At 38.9% G+C, this 13001-nt stretch overlaps 1 long non-coding RNA gene across 3 annotated transcripts in view; it reads left to right on the forward strand.

Moving 5' to 3' along the window:
- LOC147371301 (uncharacterized) overlaps window positions 1-13001 on the forward strand; it is a 190861-nt gene that overhangs the window by 4705 nt on the left and 173155 nt on the right. Inside the window, exon 2 of one of the 3 annotated variants that reach the window (XR_015163434.1) lies at window positions 8143-8278. The exons of the other annotated variants lie outside the window; for them this stretch is intronic. This is a non-coding gene — a long non-coding RNA (uncharacterized LOC147371301). The remainder of the gene's footprint in view (window positions 1-8142; window positions 8279-13001) is intronic. 3 annotated transcript variants of the gene reach the window in all.

Here is a 13001-nt window from a genome sequence, read left to right on the forward strand (position 1 = left end):
TCATAATAAAACAGAGACAGTTGACATCTCAATATGGTTTGACTTTCTCCTGTCTAGTGAAAGATCATTTCATGGGCTTTATCATGGGAGTGTTAAACTAGAAATTTATTAAAGGGAGCAGAGAGTGGTGACCTAAGGATTTGAGTCAGAACATAGGAATTCACATTCTGGCTTGCTTCCTTCTCCTTTTAATAAAACTAGGCCAGTATCAACCTCCTTCAGCCAGTGATTCTTCATCTTCAGTGAGGACTGGGAAAGCAGTATCCCCTCTCCTGTCACCAAATAATTTATATATATATATATATAATTACATAAAATGCTAGTTAAGCTTCAAAAGTAATGATTTTCTGTATTGCAAAGGATTGATAGGAGTGAGACATGCTTAATGACCACAGTGAGCTGGGGATTGATCTCAGGGCACTTGCTGACTTCTCTATGGCTCTTGCACAACCTTTCACAGTTCTGAAAGATGTTTGTGCAAATATGCCTTTAGTTTCAGTTCTTCTTCTAGCACATTCATTATTTTTTCTGTCACTTCTTGAGGGCCAGGTTTCCCAAGCATTTTACAATTTAGCTTTTATGCATCTATGCAAGAGATTTATGTGTGCTATTTTTGAATGTTTTTAAAGGAATTATTTGGAATAGTTTTATTCTTTCTATTGATTTTTTTTGGCTCAGTTAATAGGTTGCCACATTACTTAGTGAGTCTAAAATTGAATATCCTGTTTGTATATCTGAAGCAGGTAATGGGTAATTATTGTCATTTTGAGGCTGGTAGTGTTCACTTGAAAGTAAAAATTACATTGATTCTCTGACTTGAGTAAAAATACTTTCTACAGAAAATGTTCATGACACTTTGTTCTAGACTTTTTTAAAAAAAAACTCTATAACAGTCATATCTAAGTTCCACCAAAAAAATGAGTTTATAGTTGTACTGAAAGCAGTTATCTTCAAATATTGTCTGTTTAGTTAGTTAAATAATTTCTATAATTGAGAATATGTGGATTGGTTTTAGCTAATGACATAGTTTTCTAAATATTTTAATGAAAAAAAAAAACTCTCCATGCAGTTCAGATATAACTAGATTATTTAATGAACTATGTGGAGAAAATGGATTCAGCAGCTTGTGTTACCAGCTGTGTAACCCTGAGGGAGTTAATCTCTCTAGCACTCAGTTTCTCTTCCATGAAATACTGACATAAATGATAATACCTAATCTAGTTGTACAGATTTATGGTTGAAATCAAATGATGCTTATATATTGTGCAAGGATGTACTATAAAGTATAAAATATTACATACTTTTTAGTACTAGCAAATATCTTTATCACACTAAAACATCATTTAAATACATTTCAGAGTTGCAGGCTCTTTTCTTCTTGAAATGCCTTTGTTAAAAAAAGGCTACCAATTTCTATCTTTTTGGTTTCTTTCTATTGTCTCCTCGTCCTCTGTATGTCTCTTGTGGTGTAGATATTAGTATCCTTTGGTATTTGATCTGCCCTCTTCACTCCTTAGTGGTTGGAATTTTTCTGTAATTCACTAATCCATCTAGGGCATGACTGTCTCCTGAATCATATTTCTCACTGTGGAAAACTGTAATAGCACTCATGCAATCACTGATCCCAGATATATTTCATCTTTAACTTCTATATTCAGCAGATTACCAAGGTTTGTTCAGGGTTTGTTAAATTCACCACTTATGTATTTCCCAGATCTCTCTACAGATGCTATCTTTGCTCAAGTCTCTCTCATTTGGATTGTTTAGAGCCAGTTAGTTTTGCTGTCTTCAGTCTCACCTCAACCCAGTCGAATACTCCACACTCTGTTTGGAAGAGTTTTCTCAAGTACTTCGTGGACCTTGTTTTCACATGGTTTGTAATTCCACATGGTTTTTGATGGGTTCCTGTCAGGACAAAGTACAAACTCTGTATTAACGCAAACATTTTTCATACTGTGTTCCCATATGCACCTCACTCCAGCTAAACAGATCTGATAGGATTTCCCAAAATTCCAACATTCTGGAATAGAGTATGAATTCCAAAATTCTGTGCCTTTGTACACATCCTTTCCTTGAAATGGCCCTTCTCGTTTTCATCCCTCATTGCCTGGGAAAATGTTCACCTCAAACATAACTTTCTCTCTTGAATTTTCCTGTGCAAAATCACTACATTCCTTTGTGATTTTATGAACTCCTTTATAGTCAGGATTACAGCCTTTAAGAAGGTTCCTTTAAAATTAGTTTTTTCAGATTTGTGTTCCTCAGTAGGCTGAGCTTTTGGTCTGTTTTTCCTAATAAAAATGCTTGTTGAAAATGTTTATGAGAGAATGAATGAATGGTAATGCTGTTTTGGGTTTCATTTCTTATCACTTCCAAAATAATAAGGCAAGGAGAAGGCAAGGAAACTCAGGAAATGGGAAGAACGCAAGGCCTGGTGATAAGCTGCCATCAGCCTTGACAGGAAGAAACCTCTTTTGCTGTTGGCTGTGTGCTTCAAAAGACATTCTTTATGACTCATGTTGTTTGTGACAAGTTAGGGCCTGTCCTCTGTTCCTCTGTTTTTTCTTTAAAGTATATTTGTAGACACCATTGTGTAGTGAATATAATAAGTTTTTCTAAGTTTTTCTGAGGCTTCAGATTAGTAAATAGTTTTCTTTTCATGCAGACATTAAAAGCTAGTGATTCTGACAAACACTGCTTCTCATTTTTGAACAGTAGATTTCCTTTCTCCCTCTAATTTAAAGATCTTGTGAGCAAATTCACAGTTACTGTGAACATCAGATAAAAAGATACTCTGAAAGAAATATACATAATATTTTTTTATTCATGCTAGGTTATTTGTGACATTATATCTATGTTTAAGACCAAAAACACATGTCTGATAGGACATTAATAAGATTTAAAAGCAGCATGCTGTTATCAGAGAGACCTGATAGTACTATGGTGTGATCATATTCCTGAAGCCCACGATCCATCAAGACAGGGAGCTGGTGTATCATATTGTCATGGCAACGGGATGTCGTCTTAGGTTTAAATTTGTTTGTATTGCAGATCCATAACTTTAAAAGCTTATCCAAAGCTTTTAAAGAACAACTTGTATTGCTTCCATGGTTCATGCTTATGCTAAAAATTCATGGCTATTTTGCAAATGGTAATTTGAGTATTCTTTACTTTTGTTCTCTTTGTGTCTAAAGTGTGCAGTTATCAGACTAAAATGGTTATGCCTGAGTGTTTTGTTTTGTCACTTGCGCGGCTTCAATATAGAAGTGTGGGGGTAAAGATTTTCTTCCCTATCTTTGCCATGCAGAGACTCTGGCTTTAGGCTTTTGAATGTAAGCACGTATATGCTTTCACTGAGGCAATAATGATGAAACACAGACAGCTATTTTAACCTCCTGAATATTCCAAACCTAATAAGCTTATTGTGTTGCTCCAAAAAGCCAAACCTTGCAACACTCTCACTGCTTTCTGCACGGCAAAGACACCGCTCATGCCCAGAGTCTCCGTAAACACTGAAGAAAAACAGTGATCAATGGTCCTGTTCATTGCTTAGCAGAATGCCCTTGACACCCCTCGCGTTGCAGCACAAGGCTGACAGCTGGGTTCCCATTCGGAAGCCAGGAACAGAGAATCAGGGGAGCAGGAATCACAAAGGGTGAGAAGGAGACAGTGAGGGAGGGCGGAGGGAGGGGAGAGAGACAAACAGCAAGAGAGACAGAGAGAGAGCTGGTTGTTGTTACTGTCTTTGCACCTGTTAACTACTTAGTGTTAGAGGTGGAAATTTCCCACATCAGCTTGCCCTGTATTATCGCCTCCAGTGAAGCAAATTGTTTTTGTGAGTTAGCTTTGTTTTTAAAGAGGCATACAGATGAAGGTTATGAAGTGAATGTGAAATAGAAAAGGCACTCTGTGGTGGAGCTGATACCGAATTGAGTGGAAAAGCATCTGCAGAAGAAAAAAAGGAAAAGCATCTGCAGAAGAAAAAAAAACAAAACTAGGAACTAGACTCAAGTGGGTTCTGATTTGGTTTTTTTTTTTTTTTCTTTTTCCTGTTACCAATTATTTGTCTCAGTGTCTTCATATTTGGGTGATGAAAAAGACGAGATGAAAGACATTCCATAGGTTTTTCAAGTGGACCTCAGATGTTTGTTTTGTTCTTATTTTTGTTGTTTGATTTTTTTTTTACTTCTTCCTGGATGTAATAAAGATTACAGGAGTTAAAATCTTGCCATTTTTATGCCTGTGTATCTACTTTCAGCTTGCCAAGAAACATGATGACTTTTATAAAGTCAGTTCAATTATTTATAATTTGATTTTAGAAAACTCAATTTGTGGGTCTAATTGTAATTCTTTAGTATTCATAACTCCTTCTGGAGCCCTGGGTCATATGCTTTAAGAAAGAAAGTGAGGAGTATTGAATAAAAAAAAGCAACCCTTTGTTTGGTCAGCAAAAATTCGTCCTTCACTTCTATTGTTGGGAAATTGAGCTTCTAACATCCCTGGTGATTATAAAATATGCCTATTGCAGAAAGACAGACAATAACATTTTAATATCCCATCGAGCCAGATGTTCAAGGGCATGATTTACTCCAGCTGTGTGTTGGACATTTTTCTTTTTGTTTACTCAAGCCTAGGATTATTTATGACTATCAGAGACCCTCAATTGATCTCTGGTAACTTGAAAGTGTAAAGCCTTGGTGTAAACTTCAACTTGTCCGAAGAAAATTGCTGTTGGTAATGGAAAATTTTTAAAAAAATATTTTTCTGTGGGGAATAAGTATCTGTTTGGAATATCTTAATAATATTAGGTATGCATCCTTAGAATTTTTTTCACAGAGCTGGAACTGGCTGTGAGCAAAGTCAGCTGGAGAAAAGGCCCGTCTGGGCAAAGTGCACCTCTCTATTCCGTTCTCTACCCTTGCCCCCTGATCATAAGAAAAGAAGTCTGAGCTCATCGTCATCTGAAGAAGAGACAGTTATCAATAGGAAAACAGACTGTTTCAGCTCTTCAGTGACTCTGTTTGTGGAGAATATTCATTCAAGGTGTAGTTGGTAGACATGTACCTCTCCCCTTCCCCACAAAAGATAAGCCTCCACATTAAATGCTTAGACCCATTTGATGTTACCTTATTTGAAGAAAATGACTTTGGCAGATGTGATTAAGAATCTGGAATGAGATCATCCTCGATTATTAGGGGAACCCTAAATCCACTGACAAGGCTCTGTATCAGAGAAAGACAGAGGGAGGTTTGAGACAGGCAGCAGAAAAGATGATGTGAGCACATCAGTAGAGACTGGAGTGGTGCAGTCATAAGTGTAGGAATGCCAGATGCCACAAGGAGCTGGAAGAGGCAAGGAGCTGCATCTTCCCTAGAGCCTCTGGAGGGAAGCTGATCCTGCTGATCCCTTGATTTTAGACTTCTGGCCTCCATAACTGTGAAAGAATAGGTGTCTGTCTTGTTTGATGATGACAAGTTTATGGCAATTTGTTACAGCAGCCTCGGGAAACTGACACGCAGAGGACTGTGGGACCTGACTCATCTGTGATGGTCGCTGCTCCGGTAGCAGCCTTCCTCTCTACCTCACTCTGTCTCAGGCAGTGCAGAGTCCTAGAGAGAAGCAGCCAGTTAGAAACTGAGGAAGCCGTCATTTTGGCTTTGGCTTTGAGTTATGCCTGTTTCCTTCTGCAAACATTCTTTGGCTCTTATGCATCATCCAACTCTAAATCACCAACTTTAGCATCTTTGGTTTTTGCTTCTAATTTATATTCTCCCTTCTGCCTTCCCTTCTTTAACGTCAATATCCTAGGTTTTGTGTCAATAGATTATAGTTTCTTCCAATAGAATATTGTTTGCATGTCTTAAAACCTTTGAGGTTGTTTCCTGAATCACAGCTTTTGCAACTTCTGGCTTTTTCTCTAAAAAAATATATATATACTGGGTTTAACTAAGAACTGATCATAGAGGAATGTCAACCAAATGGAATATACAGAAAAGGGCTGGCTGCCAAAGGCAGTCTCTTCTTTTGCTTCTGATTTTAGTGATCCATGTGGTTTTTCCCCGCCTTGTAATTATCAGTATCCCTTATGGCTAGGCCCTGCCATCCTCCTAAAAATCATAGCAGTCTGAATGAACAGTAACCAGTGAGTTTCTTCCTTTCTAGCAATTTTAGGTCAAAAGCTGTTGAGAGATTCTGATCATAGAATAATAATCAGAGATCTTAGCTTGTCTTAGTAGCAACAAATATAATTTCTCAAACATTACATGAAATAATTGACTTAGAAGAGATGGATTGTTTACTCATTTCTTTTCATGTCTGGGAGACAGAGATATTACTCTAATGGCAATGGTTTAAAGGATGGACAAGGCTAGAAACTCTCATGGCGTTATCCTTTGCCACCATCTAATAAGTAGAAATCTAATGGCACAGGTTAGATTTTAATATGCGGTGGCTGATAAAGTTGACTTTTTTCTAAGACATGCTTTGATTGTGTGTGTAGAGCGTAGAGCCTAATGGCTAACAATGGACAAAATTTTGATGAAAAATGTGATGCTTTCTTTGGTGGCAGTGGGTAAAAATCTCATTTAGCGATGATGTGGTAATTGTGGAACTGCTGTCTTACATAATAGTTGAAAATTATTTTACTAATCCAGCACTATTATACGTTTCAACAGGACTCTGCCTAACAATTAAACTTGTGATTTTTGGAATTAGATAGACAGCTTAAAATTCTGGCTCTGAAACATATTCCTAGACTTGTGTGTTATCAAGCTTAATTTATCCGTACCTCATTTTCCACATTATTATTGGGATAGTTATAATAGCTACCTGAAAGAGTTATGAAAATTAAAGGAGGCCATGCATAGCAAACACTTAGAACAGTGGGTATTATGTACCAAGTGCTCACAATATGTGTTTTATTGCTACTTCTCTGTATCAAACCTTGGAAATCTTTACTATATTTTTTAGTATAAACCCAGAGAAGATGAAGAGGAACATGTAATAAGTTGGTATGAGTTAAGCATTTCCTGCCCTGCAATCAAGGTCTTGACAGTAATATAGGGAAGCAATGAAATCTGGAAAAAAGGAATTGATTAAGATGCAAAGGAAGAGTGGATTTTTACATGAAGTGACAATTTTAATTTAAAATCTAATCAATAAAAATAAGGACCGAATAAAAGTCAGCTTAGAAAGCTAATAACATTAAAGAATTTTCATCAACAGAAGTCCTGAATTTACAATTACACTGTTCTCCAGGATAAAAGTTGTTGCTGTTCAGTCACTTAGTCGTGTTTGACTCCTTGTGACCCCATGGACTAAAGCTTGCCAGGTTTCTCTGTCCTTCACTATACTCCGGAGTTCACTCAAATTCATGTCCATTGAGTCGGTGGTGCTATATGATAAAGCAAAACGACACTGCCCCATAATTTGTTTTTATGAAGTATTAAGATAATCAGAGGTAGAAGGGAGGATTAAGAGCCATTAGCAGTATTTTGTGGCTTGGTGATGGGAAACACTAGTGATTTCGTTCTTCTGAAAATACGAGAGACGAGTACCATTATTTCAATTTATAAGTGAAGGTGTAGGGGAGGAAATTTTTTCCTTAACACTTCTGAGTTCATTTGACTGATCTAATTAAATTCACATAAGACTGATTTGGGCTTCCTTGGAGGCTCAGAGACTATAGAGTCTGCCTGCAGTGCAGGAGGCCTGAGTTTGATCCCTGGGTCAGGAAGATCCACTGGAGAAGGAAGTGGCAATCCACTCCAGTATCCTTGCCTACAAAATCCCATGGACAGAGGAGCCTGGCAGGTTACAGTCCACGGGGTCGCAAACAGTCAGTCGGACAGTACTGAGTGATTAAGCACACAAGACTGATTTATAGGAGAAAACAAATTTAATTTCGTATATAAAGGAGCCCTCCATACGTGAGAGTCTCCCAGATGGTCAGGCAAATGAGACTTATATGCCATCCTGAGCTAAGAAGGTAAGGATCAGGGCCTCAAAGGAAAGGAAGATAATTCACAGTGAGATGGGAAATGAGAATGTTTGCAGGACATGCAGAAAGCATAGGTTCGATTCCTGTATTGGGGAGATCCCCTGGAGGAGTAAATGGCAACCCACTCCAGTATTCTTGCCTAGGAAATCCTATGGACAGAGGAGCCTGGCAAGCTACAGTCCACAGGGGCATGAAGAATTGGAATCAACTGAGCGACTGAGCCCTCGACGCACACATGTCCATCCCAAACTCCTTAACTGTCTCTTCCCCTCAGCAACCGTTAAGTTCATTCTCCATGCTTGTGAGTCTGCCTCTGTCTTCTAAGTTCATCTGTACCATTTCTTTTTAGATTTCACATATAAGGAGTGCCATATGATATTACTTCTTCTCTGTCTGACTTGCTTCACTCAGTATGTCAATCTCTAGGTGTGTCCATGTTGCTGCAGATGGCATTACTCCTTTCTTTTAAATGGCTCAGTAATGTACCACATCTTCTTTACCCATTCTGGCTGATGGGCATTTAGGTTGCTTCCATGTCTAGGCTGTCGTAAACAGTGCTGAATTCTGTGGGCAGTTAAGGGGGAGGTAAAAAGCTCTTTGAGTCTGTAGATCCTTGAGTATCTTTAGCTCAAAGAAATCCATATTCCAAAGTGGCACAATCTGAAGCAGCCTGCCTAGACCCCATCAAAGTAATGGAAACTCAGAGAGGTTAAAAACTTGTCCAGTATTTCAGACTATAAGTGGTTCAAAAAGTGCTGACAACTTTACTGGAGTTCAAGGTTGAATTGATAATAATCAATAAGAAATCTGGTAGAAATGTTTTTTCTCTCTTTTTGATCCCTGGGTTTAGTCGTCTTAGTGTATTTATTTGTGTTCTGGATGGTGTCATGGGGGAGAAAACAGAAAATCTACTCTACAAGGAGAGAAAGAGGTTGCAGAGGAGCTGTTTTCTCTTCCTTGGATTAAAATGTGGATGGCATATTACATCATTAAGGCTCATCTCTGACGTCAGTTCAGATATCCTGTTACTTTGGATAATTTAGGCAAGTAAGCTAATAGGTCTGGTTTCACTGGAAGCAGGAAATTCCAAGCTTCTGAAATTTATGCTCTTATTTTAGAGGCCATAAAACATGTAGTCATTAAAAATATACTTACAAGTGTGAAGATAAGTTTAGACTTGGTTCTTGATATAAGCCATGGAATCCTTAAACTGTGATCCCCAGAACAACAGCATCAGAATCTCTTGGGAACTTGTTAGACATGAAGATCATGGGCATGTCTCTAGAATCAAAAATCTCTGGGGGTGGGGCCCAGCGATCTGTACATTAACAAAACTTCCAGGTGATTCATTCATGTTTGAGAACCACTGCCCTAAAGCTGCAAATGAAGCTTAAATAAGGGGACTGAGAATGGGGAAGATCTCCTGATGGGGTTGCAGAGAATTCTAAGGAAGAAACAGTGATAGAAAAATTAGCTTTAATTAGAGATGTGTCCACCAGAGCTAGCACATAGCATGCATTTGTTGTCTGCATGTATGTGTCCTGTGATCAGTCTTCCTTACTATGGAAAATAGGCAGTTTTTATAATTCCCCAGAATGAAAGCATCTGCTGAAACCCTAATTAGAAAGGGTTTATCTCCTATAGAATGTGCAAAAGCTCAAATGATACCTCACTTCCCTTCCCCATGGGTAACATGCATCAATAGTTACCCAAGGCCTAAACGTTTCTTGTTCTGCCACCAGTAAATCTTTGTTGGGCATTTCCCTGGTGGTACAGTGGATAAGAATGAGTCTGCCAGTGCAGGGGGCATGGGTTCAATTCCTGCTCAGGAAAATCCCACATGCTGCAGAGCAACTAAGCCTGCACATTGCAACTATCAGAGCCCACATGCCTAGAACCTATGCTCCACAACAGGAGAAGCCACTGCAGTAAGAATCCCATGAACTACAACAAAGACTAGCTCCTGCTTGCTGCAACAATTAGAGAAAGCCCACATGAAGCAAGGAAGACCCAGTGCAGAAAAAAAAAAAAAAAACAGGTTGGAAACTGCAGAGGAGACAGGGCTTCCTGTACTGCAGCCAGCACAGATGTTATGGACTAAATTGTGTATCTGCCCCACTCCCCCTAACCCTCATATTCGTATGCTAAAGTGCTAACCCTCAATGTGACTGTTTTTGAAGGTGGGTCTTTTAAAGAGACAATTAAGGTTAAATGTTGTCATAAGGATGGAACCCTAATCCAATATGACTGGTGTCCTTATACAAGGAGAAAGAGACACCAAGGATACCAATGCACAGAGAAAAGGCCATGTGAGGCACTGAGTATGAGCCATAATGGCTCCTCCATATGGCAGGAAATATCCAAGATGCAGCCTTTATCCTGAAAACAGAGATTAAAGTAACTCTTATGTCACTGAAAAGGTCATACATTTCCCTCTTTGCTGCTCTATTATTGCACATGAGTTAAGAGGGAAATTTAGGTCATGGTGGAGAGTTCTGACAGAATGTGGTCCACTGGAGAAGGGAATGGCAAACCACTTCAGTATTCTTGCCTTGAAAAATCCATGAACAGTATGAAAAGGCAAAAAGATAGGACACTGAAAGATGAACTACCCAGGTTGGTAGGTGCCCAATATGCTACTGGAGATCAGTGGAGAAATAACTCCAGAAAGAGTAAAGAGATGGAGCCAAAGCAAAAACAACACCCAGTTATGGATGTTACTGGTGATGGAAGCAAAGTCTGATGCTGTAAAGACAAATATTGCATAGGAACCTGGAATGTTAGGTCCATGAAAAAGGCAAACTGGAAGTGGTCAAACAGGAGAAAGCAAGAGTGAACATCAACATTTCAGGAATCAGGAAATTAAAATGGACTGGAATGGGTGAATTTAACTCAGACGGCCATTATATCTACTACTGTGGACAAGAATCCCTTAGAAGAAATGGAGTAGCCATCATGGTCAACAGAAGAGTCTGAAATGCAGAAGTTGGATGCAATCTCAAAAATGACAGAATGATCTCTGTTTGTTTCCAAGGCAAACCATTCAATATCATGGTAATCCAAGTCTATGCCCCATCAGTAATGCTGAAGAAGCTGACGTTGAAGGGTTCTATGAGAACCTACAGGACCTTCTAGAACTAACACCCCAAAAAAGATGTCCTTTTCATTATAGGGGACTGGAATGCAAAAGTAGGAAGTCAAGAAACACCTGGAGTAAGGGGTAAATTTGGCCTTGGAATACGGAATGAAGCAGGGCAAAGGCTAATTGAGTTTTGCCAAGAACGCACCGGTCATAGCAAACACCCTCTTCAACAACACGAGAGAACACTCTACGCATGGAGATCACCAGATGGTCAATACTGAAAGCAGGTTGATTATATTCTTTGCAGCCAAAGATGAAGAAGCTCTATACAGTCAGCAAAAACAAGACCAGGAACTGACTGTGGCTCAGATCATGAACTCCTTATTGCCAAATTCAGACTTACATTGAAGAAAGTAGGGAAAAACTAGACCATTCAAGTATGACCTAAATCAAATCCCTTATGATTATATAGTGGAAGTGAGAAATAGATTTAAGGAACAAATCTTATAGACAGCATGCCCAATGAACTACGGACAGAGGTCCGTGACATTGTACAGGAGATAGAGAATAAGACCATCCATCCCCAAGAAAAAGAAATGCAAAAAAAGCAAAATGGCTGTCTGAGGAGGCCTTACAAATAGCTGTGAAAAGAAGAGAAGAAAAAAGCAAAGGAGTAAAGAAAAGATATACCCATGTGAATGCAGAGTCCCAAAGAATAGCAAAGAGAGATAAGAAAGCCTTCCTCAGTGATCAGTGCAACGAAATAGAGAAAAACAATAGAATGGGAAAGACTAGAGATCTCTTCAGGAGAATTAGAGATACCAAGAGTTCATTTTGTACAAAAATGGGCTCAATAAAGGACAGAAATTGTATGGACCTAACAGAAGCAGAAGATATTATGAAGAAGTGGCCAGAATGCATAGAACTGTACAAAAAAGATCTTCATGACATAGACAAACAGGATGGTGTGATAACTCACCTAGAGCCAGACAGCCTGGAATGTGAAGTCAAGTGGGCCTTAGAAAGCATCACTATAAACAAAGCTAGTAGAGGTGATGGAATTCCAGTTGAGCCATTTCAAATCATGAAAGATGATGCTGTGAAAGTGCTGCACTCAGTATGCCAGCAAATTTGGAAAACTCAGCAGTGGCACAGGACTGGAAAAGGTCAGTTTTCATTCCAATCCCAAAGAAAGGCAATGCCAAAGATGCTCAAACTACCACACAATTGCATTCATCTTACACGCTAGTAAAGTAATGCTCAAAATCTTCCAAGCCAGGCTTCAGCAATATGTGAACCGTGTACTTCCAGATGTTCAAGTTAAATATAGAAAAGGTAGAGGAACCAGACATAAACTTGCCAACATCTGCTGGATCATCTAAAAAGCAAGAGAGTTCCAGAGGAACATCTATTTCTGCTTTATTGACTATGTCAAAGCCTTTGCCTGTGTGGATCACAGTAAACTGTGGAAAGTTCTGAAAGAGATGGGAATACCAGACCACCTGACCTGCCTCTTGAGAAATCTGTATGCAGGTCAGGAAGCAACAGTTAGAAATGGACATGGAAAACAGAGTGATTCCATATAGGGAAAGGAGTACATCAAGGCTGTATACTGTCACCCTGCTTATTTAACTTACAAGCAGAGTACATCATGAGAAATGCTGGGCTGGATGAAGCACAAGCTGGAATCAAGTTTGCCGGGAGAAATATCAATACCCTCAGATGTGCAGATGACACCACCCTTATGGCAGAATGTGAAGAAGAACCAAAGAGCTTCTTGATGGAAATGAAAGAGGAGAGTGAAAAGTTGCCTTAAAGCTCAACATTCACAAAACAAAGATCATGGCATCCCGTCCTGTCACTTCATGGCAAATAGACGGGGGAACAGTGGAAATAGTGACAAACTTTATTTTTTTGAGC

The sequence above is a fragment of the Bos grunniens genome, chromosome 5 (genome assembly GCF_055505025.1).
Source record: "Bos grunniens cultivar Pamir isolate PY7600 chromosome 5, Bosgru_T2T1.0, whole genome shotgun sequence".
Taxonomy (NCBI): Eukaryota; Metazoa; Chordata; class Mammalia; order Artiodactyla; family Bovidae; genus Bos; species Bos grunniens.